Here is an 18550-nt window from a genome sequence, read left to right on the forward strand (position 1 = left end):
AGCAAGCTAAGCACAGAGTTTAAGCAGGGGGTCAATGATGGGGCATAGAATTGGGCAATGGAGGGCAGGAGGAGTGGACTGGTACATCATACTAAATTGAGGGCAGTGGCAGCACATCAGACCATGCATGGCAGGAGGGAGGAGGCTAGTCCATGGATTCACACAACAGAGGATAGGGAGGAGGGGGATGGGGCAGCAAGCTAACTGTTCAGAGAAGGCGGGTATTAGGAACTTTATTGTTTTTAAAACATTGTGTCTGTGCGAACTACTTAAAATATGAACAAGTATGCAGCATAATCTCACTTTTATTCAGGAAGAAGAGGACGTTTGTGACTGTGACTCCGTGCTCACTTGGCAGAAACACCCCCTAACCCTCCACCCCCATCGCAAAATATAATGCCCGTGAAAAGGGTAGGTGGGCGCAGTGTTATATAGAACATAGTCCTGAGAGCAGGATTGAAAATGAAAACTAGATATAGTATATGGTATAAACTATGCACCAAAAAGTGTGATATAAAATGAACCGGGCGTGAAATATAATATGTAATACATTGTGCACAATGACAGATTCATTGGAGAGCGCGAGATAGCACAGGCACTAGCACGTGCTATGCGATATGCGCCTTGGAGTGTAATATGCACAGGGCAGTGTTGTGTAACCTAACTAGTCTCTAAAGTTGTAATATAAAATATGTGCTGGGGAGTGTTAAGTTGCAAATGCACTGTAACAAATATATGGATCCCAGATTGTAATATGTATGGCATACCACTGTGCGTTATAACATAGGCAACGAGGAAGGCACGTTAGATGGGGCAATATAACCCGTGCGAAGACAAGTGTGGCATGACATATTCACGGGGTGGTGTTACAGTGCACATGGGCTAGAGAGTGTCATAGCATACGCACTAGCTGGTGGAATACAACACAGAGGTGTGAGGCACTCGGCGGGCACTGGTGGGTGTAAAACAGCATTGGGCTTAGCCAGGAGCACGCTGTGACACTCAAGTGAGGTTCGTCTCCTTTCCAGAGAGTAAATTAAAAAGTATTACACATCCGGCGGTGGATGTGTGTTTTATTAACCGTGAGGGGGGTTTCTTGCATAGTTTGGTCGAATTTTTCTCGAATCCCCTTTGAATGGCTTGGTGTGCGTGTATATTAAATGTGGCCGTCAATAGCTACCCATGTTTGTATAAATAAACGCCAAGGGTGTCTACTTGGAGAGTACCCATCGGCGGGGGCCCCGGGATTAGGCACGGTAGGGCGTCAGACACGTCAGAGCTGCACTAGCGGTGTAAATACATTCCATGTGGATTCATTCTATGCATAGTCGCCTTTTAATGAATATCACGCAAATCGTCATGGTGATAGGTACATACGGTTTGTCCAGCATGTCCTAGGTTTATCTATAAATATATATTTTTTTAAAATAATAAAAAACAAAGGCCGGCCCCGGGGGATGGGGTACCCGGGGCCATAAGTGGACTGAGGAGGGGGGCAACGCAGCCCCCTCCTAAAGAATAAAAAAAAAAGGCCATGACCCGGGGGTTGGGGTCCCCGGGGCCAATTAAGGCCTTGGGAGGGCCAAATTGATTTTTTTCAACAAAAAACATTAGGGTGCAGGCCCTGGGGGATGGGGTCCCCAGGGCCAGTAAATTAGAAAAAGAAGGGGGGCCACACAGCCCTCCTTCTTAAAAAAAATTAAATAAAAAAAGACCGGCATCGTGCCTTGCAGCACTCTGCAAACGCGCCCCCTGGCCAGTTGTAAGTTTGGGAATTAATTCACCTTCAATACTGAGGGTCCCTGAGGGCCAACTAGCCCAACAGGTATCTCCAGTATGCGCCAGGGAGCTGCTCTGTGGCGCTTACTGGAGGTACCTAGTGGGCTAGTTTGACCCTAGTGACCCTTAGGATTCAAGGGGACTTAATCTCTCAACTTAGAACGGCCACAGGGCGCGTTTACACAGTGGTGAAGGAAGGGGACGGGGCCTGAGGTGACGTGTGCAAACACACCCTGTGGCGCATTTTAAGTTGGGGAAATAATTCCCCTTCAATCCTGAGGGCTCCTGGGGGCTAACTAGCCCACCAGGTGCTTCCAGTAAGTACTGGAGGTACTTAGTGGTCTAGTTGGACCCTAGGGACCCTCAGGCCGTGCCACTTTTTACACCTCTCTGCAACGCAGGTCTGTGGCGCTTACTGGAGGTACCTAGTGGGCTAGTTGGACCCAAGGCACCCTCAGGATTCAAATGAACTTAATCTCCCAACTAACAACAGCCACAGGGCGTGTTTACACAGTGGTGAAGGGAGGGGATGGGGCCTGAGTTAACGTGTGCAAACAAGCCCTGTGGCGCGTTTTAAGTTGGGGAAAAAATTCCCCTTCAATCCTGAGGGACCCTGGGGGCCAACTAGCCCACCAGGTGCTTCCAGTAAGCGCCACTGCTCTGCGTTGCAGAGAGGTGGTCTAGGCCGTGCCCCTTTTTACATCTCTCTGCAACGCAGCTCTGTGGCGCTTACTGGAGGTACTTAGTGATCTAGTTGGACCCTAGAGACCCTCAGGATTCAAGGGGACTTAATCTCCCAACTTAAAACGGCCACAGGGCGTGTTTACACAGTGGGGAAGTGAGGGGACGGGCCTGAGGTGACGTGTGCAAACACGCCTTGTGGGGCGTTTTAAGAGGTAGTTTTAATCCCATGCCCTATTATATACTAGGGGCTTACAGAGGAGGTCATGCTGATCACAGGGGGACCCCAACGCATAGTGTTCCCTAGTGTATGTAGGTGTTTTCACTGTATTCTGAGTGTCTTTTAACATAGCACTGGCTCTAGGACAGGTTAGTCAGACTCAGTTACCACCAGTAACCGTCTGAAAAAGTTGAGGGTACAGGATGATTTTGCAACAAGGCTTCTTTCTGCTCTTCTGCTTGTTCATTCTGCACGTTATCCTTCTTCCTGCACTTTTCTTCGTCTTTGAGGACTTCTGTTGCTTCTTTCTGCATTTCTTTTTTTTCTTTCTGTGCGTTTTTCTCTGTATCTCTGTAGGCATAGTTAGAAATTAGCATTTAAAAAACCTTTGAAATTCACTATAAAAAACATAGGTTTCAGGCACGTTATAGTTAGTGACTGTATAGGACTGTTGGTGAATGAGTGGATGTGTATGTGGATCTTAGAATTACTGAATAGGTTGTTGTAACTGATTTTGGTATGTCCATTGTTTTGAAAATTTTTGTTTCTATTTTTGAATGTGTGTATCAAAGGTTATATTAGGGGGAGAGGAGGTCTGCCACTCTATCACAAGGATGATGTCATCAGTGATGTAATTTGAGATGTCATCAGTGATGTCATGAGTGATGTTACTGACCATGTCATGAGTGATGTAATATGTGACGTCATCAGCAGTGCATTGCGGGCGCGCGAGTTATAGTTAGCTGAACTAACTATAACGGGGGAATTTCAATGGTTTTGTACGAGTGAAAAGTCCAGCTAACTATAACGCCCCTGAAACCTATGGTTTTTTCAGTGAATTTCTAAGGTTTTTCAAATGCTAATTCCAAACTATAACGTGCCTGAAATCTATGATTTTTTCAGTGAATCTATCTATATCTATATCTATCTCTCTCTCTATATATATATACACATTTTTATATATATATATATATATATATATATATATATATATATACATACATATATTTATTCAAGTCAAGTTAAAGTCAAATAGTTCTTTATTTCGGCCTAACAAGGCCATAAAGGCACAGTTAAAAAACATATATAACGCAGTCCAAACAATGAAAGTTCTCCATTAGTGAAGGTCATACACATTAACATGTTATTAAAAAATTCCTAAAAGTTAAAAAGTATAATAAATATATATGAATCCACATTTGTGGCACATAAAATAAAACAAAATCAAATTTGTAAGGCAACCAATCACAATGGGGGATTAGGGTGATTTAATTTGGCTAGCCCTGTTTTTAAAACAACTCGACGTACACACCACATTGAAAACAAATAGTGAGAAACTGAATACGCAATAGGCATACTAGTGTCATATTTTAAAATCCTGAAAGCCTTTGTGCAGTGAGATGTTCCGAGGTTTCTGCACAACTGCAGTAACCAACGGTGTCTCACTTTCTTATATGCCGGGCAGAAGAATAATACATATAGGTCGGTCTCCGGTATGTTGTTACATGTTGGGCGGCCCTTAGTAAGACTGCCACCCCACTTATTTGTAAAGGCATGTAGGTGAAGTGTACTGTGACTAAACTGCAAATATAACTTTTTAGCAAGGGTTAGCTGTATGTCATCAATGACAGGTTCTAACCTATATTGCAGTTTTACTTCTAAGAAGGATGTTGTTAGTGTGCCAGTCACGGAACTCCCCTCTAGTAATGTAAGATTATGTTCCTTATAGTTCTTCGACAGGAACTTTCTAGGTGTTGACAGGCAAGTATCTTCGGCACTAGCCCATAAATCACCCATTCCCATGGAAATTAGAGAGTTCTTAATGTGGGCCAACCATGGAATTTTGCTTGCTCCCTGTAGGTTTATCACTTCCCTCAATTTCTCTCTATACACAGCTAATTCTGGGGTGCTCCATAGGCGACGCCAATATAACAAGGGTCTATGGGCAACCTCTACTGCAATCGGACTCACTCCGAGGTCCATTCGAAGCGGTGTGAGCAGTGTACTTTTAGGGAGACCCAGGAGTTGTCTGACAAAGGAGTTCTCAATCTTATAGAGATGGTCAGATGGCCGATGGCCCCAGATTTCTTCCCCTCACGCAAAACAGCCTCTCTGGATTGGGCCCTATATACTTCCAACTCCGGCCCAATCGTTTTGTGTGTGCACTTCCTCTGCAACTTTGCTAACCCTCCGTTGTCTGTGCCAATTTTAGACTTGCCTTCTTTATTTGTACACCCCACTCAATTTTCTCGGTAAGTGCAGTCCCAAGCATTCACAAACAGAAACTTTCTCTAAGGATTCTCCATCTAATTGGGGATTGGGTCGTGTAGAGTACCCTACATTGAAAGCCATATATTTAGTTTTCTGAGTATTTATCTCCAGGCCTCTACTCTTGCAGAATGAATGGAAAGTGTCCAAGGCCGTCTGTATTCCCTTAAGGGACTTTGATAGCAGGAGGGTATCGTCGGCGAACATCAGGGCTGGTACCTTGCTGTTCCGCCAACTTTGGGGCATCTATATCCCTCCCTGCTGTCAGGGCCTCCACTAAGCCATTAATAAATAAACAGAAGAGGGTCGGGCCAGTACACACCCTTGTCACATACCTATAGAGTGAGGTGTTTTTCCCATGTCTAATTTGGGCAAAGTTATGTTCATGTCCTCTTTTCAGATTGTGGAGGAGATATGGGTGGGCACCCAGCTCTGACAGGATAGCCCATAATTTCTCCCTTGGTACTAAATCGAATGCCAATTTTAAGTCGAAAATTTCATGTAGAGGCTGCAACCCTCCAGGATCACTGTCTTCCAGTGCAGTAATTGCAACATGAAGATTTGGTCGATACTGGACATTTTTGCTCTAAAACCGTCCTGATAAGGGCTAAGAATAGTTTATTATTCCATCCAATTCTGCAATCGGTCTAGGAGCACTCGGGCTTATATTTTCCGAGTGACATCAATGAGTCTGATGGGCCGATAATTTGCAGGATGGAGGGGTAATCCCTTTTTATAGATCGGGATGATTTCCGCCCCCAACCAAGTCGTGGGGATCGCCATTTCCTGGAGAATGGTATTAAATAGGGTCCATAAGTACGGGGCCCAAATACTAGGTTCAGTACAAAAGAGATTACTGGCGATCTTTTCTAGACCTGGGGCATTTGCAGGAATTACCCGGCTTAAAGCATCCCTTATCTCTTTTAGGGAAATTTCTGGGGAATCGGAGCCAGAGAACTGTTGGTGGGAACAATCATTTGTGGCTTGCCCTCCATTGCCCTCTACCCTGGAAAATAAGGACTGAAAGTGGGCCTTCCAAACTTCTGCCCCTAGATTTGGATTGATTGCTGATTTACACTCTTTGTAGCCTGTATTTATTATGTTCCAAAAGGACCTCATGTCTCTATTACTTAATGCGTTTCTCAGGCTCTCCCATTTGTCTTCTTCCCAGTTTCTTTTAACTAGGTTAATAATATTTTTATATACTAACCTTTTAGCCTTTATTTGCAACTTCTCGTTGGATTTAATGGTTAAGACAAGGGTTTGCGTGGCCTTGTGGAAGTTGCCATTGTACCAGGGGTGCCCAGGTGCCCCCTTTTCCTTTGGTCGTGGTTTAGAGGAAAATATATTGGCCAGGGCAGCTACTAGACCATGATGGTTCTCCGCATTTTCAGTGGATGAACTTAGAAAATCAACAGTCTCACTCAACTGTTGTGCTGCACTCAGGAATGGAATGACGGTTCGATAGAGGGAGGCTAGCTTTTCTTGGGTTTGGCAAAGTGAACCCCATCTTACTCTCCTCCTACAACTAGTTAGGGTTAGTCCAGAGGAGTTTGGACAATGGTTGTTTGGAGCGTCCCCGGTGTGGGGTGGAACTATTTCAAGAATCAGCGCATTATGGTCGCTGTCGTATCTCGGCTCGATCTTAAAATCAATTACTGTGCTATGATTTGGTGTTCACCAAAATATATTCTAGACTGGAGGGGCAGCCCAGTCTATTATATTTGAAGTTTGCCGGGGAATCAGATTTAGAATTATCTAGTTTGGTGGAGAGGCCTGCAATGTTCCAGGATAGTATTTGGAGCTTAGGTGACTCATTCAATGACGTAATAGGGCCTCCAGACTTGTTACCTAAGGGCCATAAGCCATTACCAGCTGGGGAGTTGTCAACTTCTGGGATTTTCAATAGTGAGTTCACCTGCTGTTGGCATTTATACACCTGCAATAGTAAACCTTCTTTAATACAAATATTGGGGATTCCATGTAGTTCCTCACTTTGTACTCCTCCCACTCACTCAAGCTCCTCCGCCGCTTGACCCAGGGGCAAAGGGTTACTAGTAGGGGCATGTATCTGGGCCATGGCTGATGGTTTTCTTAGATCTCGTCGAGTGACTGGGAAGCTACTCTTAGTGCATCTCTCAGTGGTTCCTTACATTTAGCAAGTGCTGTGGCTTAGGATCTACGGACACTTGTACTGCTGTTTGAGTAATAGTTAGTGCTTGAAGTATCCCTACTGTCTGCTAAACCCCCATTTAATGGCTTTAGTCAGTCATTATCGTCTAGGGTATTGAGGACATCATAGTAGTTGTTCACTGGGATGGTATATCTGTATCGTCTCCACCCCCCTCCTCTATCCTCCCCTGGTAAAGGCTGTGTTGGGCCAGGTGGCTTATAAAAATAACCCAATGGTAGAATATTAATCCTTTTTGTTCTACTGACAAGTTGCCCGCCCTATCTAGTTTTGTTTGAACTAAATCTGGTGACCCAAAAGTTAATACCACATAGTCATGCTCTAGGGACTTTTTTGATCTTCCTATCCAGCCTATCCATCTGACCATTTTAAACTCTGAAAAGAGCAGATTTGATAATCCCAATCTTGTACTTATCACATGTAGTGATTTATTTTTTAGTGTTGTTCAATGTTCCCTAGCTCCATGTGGCAACGTAGGGACAATGGCCAACACAAAATGTAGATTCTGGAGGAAGATGTAATGTGTTTGTATCGAGTGAACCTCTGAGTGGCTGGTTTTCTTGTCTTTGGACAACTTGAAAGTGGGCTTCGTTTCTGCGTGCGTAGTTAGGTCTACTAGAGGGAGGTTCCCTTTAGATATTCAACAGTGGGGAGGTGTGGCTCACTAGTTAGAGGCGGCAGATCCGCAAGCAGAGAATCGGCCAGGGACCAGGGTTCAATTCCCAACGCGGCAGGGTCGTGGACCAGGGTCAAAACGGACTTGATAATTCTCGCCTCGGTACCTACTCTAACCAGGAACACACTCGGCAACTCTGGGCATTAGCTTGCCTCATCTCCACAACGGCCCCCCACATTCGCCGGGGATGCCTGGTTTCACCTTGGAGATACCCAGGAGGGACCATCTCACAGGGATAGCCAGGACGGGTTCCCCAGCGGTCTACAGCGCCACGACGCCTCAGGGCAGCAGTGCGCTTTACAAGACACATACATTACATTACATTACATTACAACAGTCGCTCTTGAATAAAGCTAGGGGCCTGAGCTATGTCATGTGGCTTAGTCAAAACCGCCACATTATGACGCTTAGGTGAGGGATGCAATGGAACAGTTTGTGGTGCTTCCGCTCAGCTGGGGCCAGATGATCCAGGCTGTACAGTCATGGATCCGTCGCTCATATTTTGCTGGGCGGACTTAGTTCTACAAACACATGAGTTAGTCGGGTATGACTGAGCGGTCTGGAAGCCTGAGGTTCCGTGAGAATCGTAATGGCACTTTTTGGGTGTGTTCGAATATGGACGAGTTTGGTATCTACGAACCGCAAATGACGAGTTTAGTGGGTGTACGCGTTTTCGCTACGCTACTATGTACGGTTCGTCTCATTCCTGGGTATGTCCATCTGAACCCTCGGGTTCCATTTTAGATGCGGCATCCATTTTGTTTCTTGCCCTCAAGTAGCCAGCGAACGGACCTTGTCCGCTTTTTGACCCTGGGATTCCCAAGCTCTTGTGGAGGACACGTGTTCCTTCGAAGGTGTCTTTATGATGAGGGGGTTGACACGGCAAGGGCAGATGGCTCCACTCGAGGCTCATCTTGCCGTGCCAGTCTATTGTTTCAGTCATGCATGCATTAGGCACGAGTCCTTTGATAATGCAATCGAGTTTCCGATATTGCTCTTTACACTCTTTTTCCAATCTGTTGTGCATCCTTGTTTTTCCTTTGCATCTGTTTCTGTCCCTTCTCCTAATTCGTTTACGTTCAGAATGGAATGTGCTTAATGTGGGGATAATGTGCTTTTACAGTTGGGAACCGGCACTGTTGCTGTAATTATGTCCCGGGCTTCTGAAACATGAATGCGACCCTTTTGAAGTTTACTGTGGGAACTGAGTTGTAACCTTTTGTTCGTCATGTTGTGCAATGACGAAAATGTGTATAAAAGGAGCGATCCACTTGTGCAATTTGAAGCAGTCTCTCAGAACCTACACGTTGTGTACTTCTTGCGATTTCTGTATCCCTGCAGTAAATAAACGCTGATCTTTGACGTCGCAGGAGGTGTCCCGTGTCTCTGTGTTTTGTACGCCGGAACAGGTAACCCACGAAGGTTTCAGGTGTTGTCCCCTGGCACCGCTGGGCCTTAGAATAGCCCAGTCCTTCAGTTGGCGCCCAATGTGGGGCGACATCAGCGGTACTGGTCCAAAGCCCGACGATCGTGAGGAACTTCGTGTGAAATCTCCGAGGGAAGGTGCACCCCGCTTCATCGATCCAGTTGTCGAAATAAGTGGCCCGAAGACTTCTCCCACGAAGATTCCCGCCTCCTGACGGCTGCGACGGACTGATGCCCTGACTGTCGACCTGTTTTGGCGCCTGGCGTAGTCCTTTGTACGGTGAGACGATAGACGGGCCTTCCTGGTGACGCCATTGCTCTTTCAGTTAAGTATTTGTGGGTCGCTAACCTTGGTTGTTTGCATGGTTCCATTGCATTTGTGGTTCTTAGTTGTTGGTTCTTAGTTGTTGGGTTTTATTTGACGATTGCAATTGCCAAAAACCGAGGGTCTTGCATTTTTTTTTTTGCGAGGACATCGTGATTCGATAGCCCTTGAAGTTTGTAAACTCGGTTAGTGTGCACGATGCCTGGCCGTAGTACTTTGTTTGGTTTCCTTAAATGTTGCAGCACGGATTCCCGACTGGAGGATTCATGTCCGATACCTCCAGTTGGAACTCCAATTTATGAGCTCTATAGTCGCCACGGAGTAGGTCCTATTGTAAACAATGAATATTGGATTCGTTACATTAAAAATGATGGTGTTCTTAGTTGGCCACCACATGGTAGTTTCGAAACTGCAATATTAGATAATCTTGAAGCTAGATTGTTTAAAAAGAAGGTTAGGCCGGCCATGTTTGATTCCTTTCGGTTATGGCGTAAAGAGGCCAAGCAGAGAGAAATCAAACAGATTAAGAAAAATAAGAGAGAAGGTGTTATTACGGTGATGCGAAATGCAGAACAGTATCAGCGAGATAAAGACGAGAAGGAGCAGGAAGTTTGTGCTAGACTTCATCATATGGCAGTGGATAAATGTTATCCGGTTTTACCGTCTAGTACTGATAAGACGGGAGAAGAAGCGGTAGAAGATCCCATATTGTCTTATCTATTGAAATCACCACCTCCCTATGCACCAGATACTGTGGGTCCTGTGATTCCTCCTGTTCCTCAACCTGTTGTTCTGGCGGCTGCTGGTCAGCCTGTCGTTCCTCCTGTTCTTCCAAATCCCCTTGTGCCACAAATTGTTCATCCTCCTTTACCCGCTCTTTTTCCTACTGCTCCTTTGCCAGTATCTCATCAGCCTAATCTTGCTACTACTCCTGTTATCCCGACTACCGCTACTGCTTCTACGTTTACTCCTAATGTCGTTGCTCCTGTGCTTCCTTCTTCTTCTCCTTCCGTTCGTAGTCGTATATTTAATGCTGTCGCTAATCTCTATTCTCCACTTTTCGGACCAATACTCGGGTCTGATCTTTCTGATGTCGCTCAGAGGCGCAGTCAAATTCCTCATGGTAGGGAACGTGAGTCGTTAGTGAAAATGGCGCGTAAATGGATTAGGCATCCTGCGAAGTACACTTCGCGTATAGTTTTTGAGACATTTTCCCAGGTCAATGAGCCCACACAAAGATTCGTGTTCGAGGAAATGTGTAAATCCTTGAGAGAAGAGTGGGATAATGAGGAGGTAGACAATGTACCGCCCGAGATCACTGAGCTTCAGAATCAATTTTCGACTGGTATGATTGTGGGTGGTAATGTTCGACGTGCTTTAGAGCGTCTGTTATCTTTTCGATCTACAGTACAACCTCGAGCATTGTTTAAGGACGACACTGAGGAGCGGACGGCTCAACCTGGTCAGTATCCTATGTGGGAAGTTCCCCCAGTATGGATGCCAGGTGATCCTGCTGCTAATCCTGTTGTTCTACCACACTTTCAGAGAGTTTGGATACACCTCCCGTGGAAGCGATCGGAAGTTTTGCAGGTAAAGCAAACTTTGCCTGACCCTCGCAAAAATCCTGCAGGTTATTACAAGGAGTTATCCCAATTAGTGGATGCTACTGTTATGAACCTTGCCGATATTGACATGTTGTTTGGTAACGTAGTGCCTCAACCGATTAGGGCGAAAATCCGTCAAGAGAATCACGCAGCTGAGTTAGGCGGTGATTGGGCTGCTCTTGCGGCGGCTGACGGACGGCAAGTTGGTGGGGCTAAACCTGAACAGCTCATTGAGAATCTGCCCCAGAGGATAATTACACTTATGAAGACACTTATGCCAGCATTACGCGTTAATTGGGACAAATTGTCTGCGTGCAAACAAAAGAAGGGCGAGAGTGTCTCCGATTTCTTTACGAGGTTTGAGGAGGCATTTATTGATCATAGTGGTCAGGATATGAGCTCTGAGGGAGGTCAGCGATTGTTCGTTGATAAATTTGTATCGAATTTGTTGCCTGAACTAAGCAACAAGTTGAAGAATTCTGAAAGTTCGTGGGCCGTTTCTACTACTGCTCAGATATTAGCCACGGCCCAATACTACGAAAATAGAGAGAAAGAAGAAAGCGAACGCGCAGATAAGAAAACGAAGGATCTTAAAACTAAGGTCTTATTGCAGCAAGCGTACCCTCCGCGCTCGAATCAAAATGACTCGCAACAGCCAAATCGATTACAATTGCAGTTTTCTAGATCGCAGTCGCGTACTGACTCCTCTACACCTCGCTCTATGTTGGGGTATAATCAATGCGCATATTGTAGGGGTGAGGGCCATTTGAAGTTTGCTTGTCCAGTTTTGCGTGACCGAAACAATGGTGTTTCGGCTCGAGGAGGTCGTAGTGGTCCTCAACAAGCGTCACGTGGTAGAGGTCGTGGTGTTACTCAGAATCAGACTGAGCGTTTTGCCACTTCATCAGACTCGCAAAATTGCTTTGATCGGCGCGATCCATCGTCTGGTACGTCTGCGCAGTATCATGTGGACGACTATTATGTCGAGCATGATGTTGATGCTGACGGTAATTACTAGGATAGCCATAGACAAAGAAAGGGAGTAGTATCAGTTCCGGTTGATCAGAGAGGGCCTTATGTCGCAGTTACCACATTGGGCGTAGTTGAGCCTTTTCTGTTGGACACTGGTGCAGCGAAAAGTTCCATCATGCATTCGAAACTCCCTGGCGCGCCTTTGTCTGGCTTAACGAATGTTTCCGTTGGATTCTCTGGCGCCCCCGTTAGCAATCCAGTTTCTAGCCCTTTGCCCCTTACAATTGGGTCTTGTGAGTTAGAAGCTCCTTTGATTTTGACTACTGGTTGTGGTGAGAATCTTTTGGGCCTGGATTTGTTGAAGCGGTTATATGCGACTTTGTACTGTTCTCCCGCGGGAGTGGAGCTTACGTTGGGTCAGAGAGTGATCTCTCCTATGTATTTGTCGACTGATAAGCTCCCACCGGAATTGAGTTCTCTTCCTGAGTCTTTGTGGGCGACAGGTCCCAATGACGTAGGCCTGTTGGATATACCACCTTATGTTGTTCAATTGAAATCAAATGTGCGCTTGCCGCACATTCCCCAGTATCGTATCTCTCTTGATGGAGAACGAGCACTATTAGCGATCATTTACGATTTGATCGATAAAGATGTCATTGAAGAAGCTCGGGGTAACATGTGTAATAGTCCTGTGTTACCTATTTTGAAACGAACTGATCCATCCAAGCCTCCTGTGTATCGTTTTGTTATTGATTTAAGGGAGGTAAATAAAATTGTTATTCCACAGTTTCCCGTGGTGCCTGACATTACGGCTTTGCTGACTCTGATTTCAGCTTCTGCATCATGGTTCTCGGTAATTTATCTGAAGAATGCTTTCTTTAGCATTACAATTGCTGAGGAAAGCAGAGATCTCTTCGGTTTCTCATTAGGTGGTCGCAGCTTCAGGTTCAAACGCGCACCTCAGGGCTACTGTGAGAGTCCATCGATCTACAGCCAAGCTCTTAAGAGTCAACTTGATGCGTTTGTGTTACCGGCTGGTGCGGCCTTGATTCAGTACGTTGATGATCTGTTGGTAGCTGCTGATACTGAACAGATTTGCAGAACTGCTACAGTATCACTGTTACAGCATCTATGTGACTTACATCACAAAGTGTCACCTTCTAAACTACAATATTGTTGTCAAGAAGTAACCTATCTAGGTCACTGATTGTCAAAGGCGGGAAGAAGGTTGACCCCTGAAAGAATCGCAGCAATTGCTCGAATGACTGTGCCAATAACTCAGAGAGATGTGCGTGCCTTTCTCGGTATCACGTCATACTGCAGGCAGTGGATTCCGAACTTTTCACTGTTAGCGAAGCCATTGATAGCTCTCACGTGCAAGGATGTTTCGACTCTTTTGACATGGACGGAAGAATGTCATAAAAAAATTTCTGAACTACGTGATGCGCTGTGTTCGGCTCCTGTGTTAGGTACTCCTGATTACAGTAAGCCATTTACACTATACGTTCACGAGAGAGAAGGTTGTGCGTTGAGTGTTTTGACGCAACAATTTGGTGGTAAGCAGCGTCCGTGTGCGTATTTTTCCGCGACTTTAGACCCGGTAGCTAGAGCGTTGCCAAGTTGCTTGAGAGCGACAGCGGCAGCTGCGGTGTCTATTCGACAATCCGCAGGTCTGGTCATGGATAATATGCTCATAGTGATGGTTCCGCATGCAGTTGACACTCTCCTGAATCGGACAAAAACTCAACATCTGACGAGTGCAAGGTTGTCCGGGTATGAGTTGACACTTTTGGCAAGTCATATACAGATCAAGCGTTGTAATGTGCTGAATCCGGCGACATTGTTGCCGACTAATATGGAATCAGATGATGTACCACCACATGATTGTTATTTACGAACTGAGGAAGAAACTAAGGGTCGGGTGGACCTGAAAAACACTCCATTGACAGACCCCGATGGCACTTTGTATGTTGATGGTTCATGTTTTAAGTTGCCGAATGGTGATGTGATGACTGCGTATGCTGTAGTGACGTTGAGCACGGTTGTGGAAACTGCGAGATTGAGTCAGAATTCAGCGCAAGCGGCAGAATTGATTGCGTTGACAAGAGCGTGTGTTTTATCTAAGGGAAAGAGAGTGAATGTGTTTACCGACAGTCAGTATGCGTTTGGTGTTGCACATAGTTTTGGTCGATTGTGGAGAGAAAGAGGATTTATGACATCGCATGGTACGAAGATCCAACACGGACAGCTCGTGAACGATCTTTTGGATGCACTTACATTGCCTAAACAGGTGGCGATCATTAAATGTAGTGCGCATCGAAAGGTTATGGATGACGTTGGTCGTGGTAATGCATTTGCGGATGAGATTGCTAAAGAAACGGCTAAAAATCTTGTAACCCGAATGTACGTTACGAGTTCAGTGAGGTGGCCGACGGAGACTGGTATGTGTAAAGACACTGTTGAGAGCGTGAAAGCAATTCAGAATGAGGCCACTGAAACTGAAAAGATCAAGTGGAAAGAAAGCACGGGAAAGTTAGACACGCATGGATGTTGGGTTGACTTGTCAGAACATCAGAGGTGGATGTTACCGGATGCATATGTGCTAGCTGTTGTGACTATGGCTCACGGTTTGTCACACATTAGTGCGAAAGGTATATGTAAGTTATTGTCCCCTGTATGGAAGAACGATGATATTACTAAATGTGCTGAGAGGGTGGTTAAGAGTTGTATGGTGTGTTTGATGCATAATCCTGGCAAGGGCACCCCCACTCCACCCGGTCATTTTGCTCCTCCTGCCTGTCCCTTTGAGGTTATCCAACTGGACTTCATCCATATGGAGAGATGCAATAATCTGAAGTACGTTTTGGTTGTGGTTTGTGCGTTCTCCAGATGGATCGAGGCCTATCCTCTTAAGGATAATACTGCCCTGTCCACAGCGAAAGTCCTACTGAAGGAATACTTTCCTCTGTATGGAATGCCACGGATTGTGTGGTCAGATAACGGAAGCGAGTTTGTGGGAAGCGTGATGCAGAGCGTGTGTAAGGGCCTTGGAATTCGACAGAAATTCCATAGCGCCAATCATCCCCAGGCAGCGGGTTTGGTTGAAGGGTACAATGGTACTCTGAAGCTGAAACTTGCGAAGATACAAGCTACGACTGGTTTGTCATGGCCTGATGCCTTGCCTCTGGCTCTTTTATCAACCAGAGTGACTGTGCACTCTCGAGTAGGGCTCAGCCCATATGAGATTGTGTTCGGCCGCCCTGCGAACATTTGGGGAGTCCCGAGGCCTAAGGCCTTTGATAGTCTTGAGTATCCAATGCTAATTGATTATCTTCATGATCTGACTGCTAAACTGAGGTTAATTCATCAACAGGTCTTTGAAGCTTTACCGGCACAGACAGAGGGTCCTGGACATCGGCTTCAACCGGGTGACTGGGTTGTTACCCGCAATTTTGGCAGAAAACGTAACTTGGAGCCGAGATTTGTGGGTCCCTTCCAAGTGCTGCTGGCTTCGAGGACTGCAGTTCGGTTGGAAGGCAGGAAGAACTGGGTGCACGCCACCCATACCAAGAAAGTTCCGATCCCTTCACCAGCAGACAGTTGGGTGAGAACTGGTATTGCGGCAACGGAAACCGAGACCCCTCTATGCTTTGTGCCGTTTAGTGATGCTCAACCTGTAAGAGACAATTCATTGCAGCCAGACACATCTGTTGAGCCGTCAGTTTTGGAGAACTCAAGGTCTGCATTGTCATCTGATCGACTGAACACTGTTTCACCAGTTGAACAATTATTTGAAGAGCAGACTCGACCTGGAAGAAATCGATATTTTCTTCGCCCACGTGACAAAGACTAATAAAATCTTTCTTATATTTTTCTTTACTGTTGCCACGAACATTAGAACAATTACATCCTTTTCTGATTTTTTAGTTCCTTTTTATGTGTGCTCTTTACAGCTAAGAGATTTTTATTAAGTTGAGTGTTTGTTTAAGAAAACCTATCATCCGGGTTAACCGTAGGGCCGTGCGGGTACTCCTTTCTGTTTAGCAGGTTCCTGACACTAGGTCGGTTACTTTTTGTCGACTCCTGGGAACTCCTGGGAATTTATAATCGCTACTCAGAACGAAGTGCGTCAAGGACGTCACAGACGGTTTTTAGAGGATGGCATTCTCTAAGCTGTTGGAAGTAGAAAGGATGTCGGCGCAAAGATCAAAATTGCATAAGATTATACGAACAAAATGTTTTTTGTTTCAGGTATTCCTGCTGTTTCTGACTGTATCTTTGCTATTGGTGGGTGGAGTGTATTTTGGAATACAGTCGTTATTGCCTTCCATTTCACCTACTTTTTCTCCTAAACTAAGTTCTATTACCACTGTTTCTCCACATTCCTTTCATCCTCTGCCCCAACATGAACAGGTTAGACGTGCGGAATTCATGAATAATTCTTTCGTTCAACTCCTACATCAGCATCAGTTGGTGATGAATACTACCAACTGTTGGGTGTGCGGGTTAATGCCACATACCATGGATAGGGGTATTCCGTATTTGGTTCTTCCTTATAGCTCTCAAGGGTCAGCTCGAGCATTCCAAACTATGTTCCGTAGTGCACTAGATTCCTACCCCAGTCGAGAGCCACGCTCTGCAAACTTCGGTTCTGGTCCGTACCACAAGCCTTTGGCGATAGCGATTGCTGATTTAGATAGAGATATTTTTGATGCATCGCTTATTCCAGAGGAAGAGGTGCAAGCCTATAAAGATCTGAGTGAGGCTGAGTATAGTATGTCAGTGGGTGATAGACAGCTTAAGAGCTCGTCTCCAATATCACCTCGGTAACTTCTGCTTGAAAGGTCTTGGCCGAAATCCGAGAGCACAACTTGGGAAGAGTGCTTGTACTGATACGTATGTTCTACCGATGCTCTCTTCCCCTGTTTTCTTGACTGCCAAGGGTACCTATTTCGTATGTTATGAACGTGCATATACATGGTTGCCCCGTGACTTCTCGGGTACCTGTTATATTGCGAATCTTTTGCCACCGACTTTTACAGTTGCCTCAGACTATCACAATACTAGAGTTGTGAGAGGCGTTATTAGTGAAGAGGACACTGCCGGTCAAGAAGCAGGAGACTTCTTTAAGGGTTTCTTGCCGTTTTGGGGACCTATGGTTAATAGTAGGAACCTGAGACAGTTGACCCGTGTGGTAGAGTCGACTGCTAACATAACTGCGAGTGCTCTTGGTAATTTAACAGCAGAACTTCAGGCGGATAGACTTATGACGATGCAGAACCGTATGGTTCTAGACGTTGTTCTTGCAGATAGAGGTGGTGTGTGCAAAGTGATCCATTCGAGCTGTTGCATTTTCATCCCTGACAACGCTCCAACTGTTTACCAAGCCATCTCGAAGTTACATAAGATCTCCGAGTCCATACACGTGGACGAAGGTGGTTGGACACTTCTAGGATGGTTTTGGGGCCTGATATCAACTTGGGGTTGGAAGATTCTGATGATCGTAGGGGTTGTTGTAACGTTTTTGTTCACGTGTTGTCTTTGTGTGCAGTGTGGTCCTGCCTTATGTGGTCTTTGTGCCACAACGTGTATAAGACGGCCATCTGTTACCAAGGAGACATTGATGGATAGAATGATGTTCCAGCAACAACTGAACGATTTGATGAATATCGAAATCGATTCTGATCTCGACTAGTGCTTGCCTACATGAGGGCAAAAGGAGCGTCTGAGGTTCCGTGAGAATCGTAATGGCACTTTTTGGGTGTGTTCGAATATGGACGAGTTTGGTATCTACGAACCGCAAATGACGAGTTTAGTGGGTGTACGCGTTTTCGCTACGCTACTATGTACGGTTCGTCTCATTCCTGGGTATGTCCATCTGAACCCTCGGGTTCCATTTTAGATGCGGCATCCATTTTGTTTCTTGCCCTCAAGTAGCCAGCGAACGGACCTTGTCCGCTTTGTGACCCTGGGATTCCCAAGCTCTAGCGGAGGACACGTGTTCCTTTGAAGGTGTCTTTATGATGAGGGGGTTGACACGGCAAGGGCAGATGGCTCCGCTCGAGGCTCATCTTGCCGTGCCAGTCTATTGTTTCAGTCATGCATGCATTAGGCACGAGTCCTTTGATCCTGCAATCGAGTTTCCGATATTGCTCTTTACACTCTTTTTCCAATCTGTTGTACATCCTTGTTTTTCCTTTGCATCTGTTTCTGTCCCTTCTCCTAATTCGTTTACGGTCAGAATGGAATGTGCTTAATGTGGGGATAATGTGCTTTTACAGTTGGGAACCGGCATTGTTGCTGTAATTATGTCCCGGGCTTCTGAAACATGAATGCGACCCTTTTGAAGTTTACTGTGGGAACTGAGTTGTAACCTTTTGTTCGTCATGTTGTGCAATGAAGAAAATGT

The sequence above is a fragment of the Triturus cristatus genome, chromosome 8 (genome assembly GCF_964204655.1).
Source record: "Triturus cristatus chromosome 8, aTriCri1.1, whole genome shotgun sequence".
NCBI classification, from domain to species: Eukaryota; Metazoa; Chordata; class Amphibia; order Caudata; family Salamandridae; genus Triturus; species Triturus cristatus.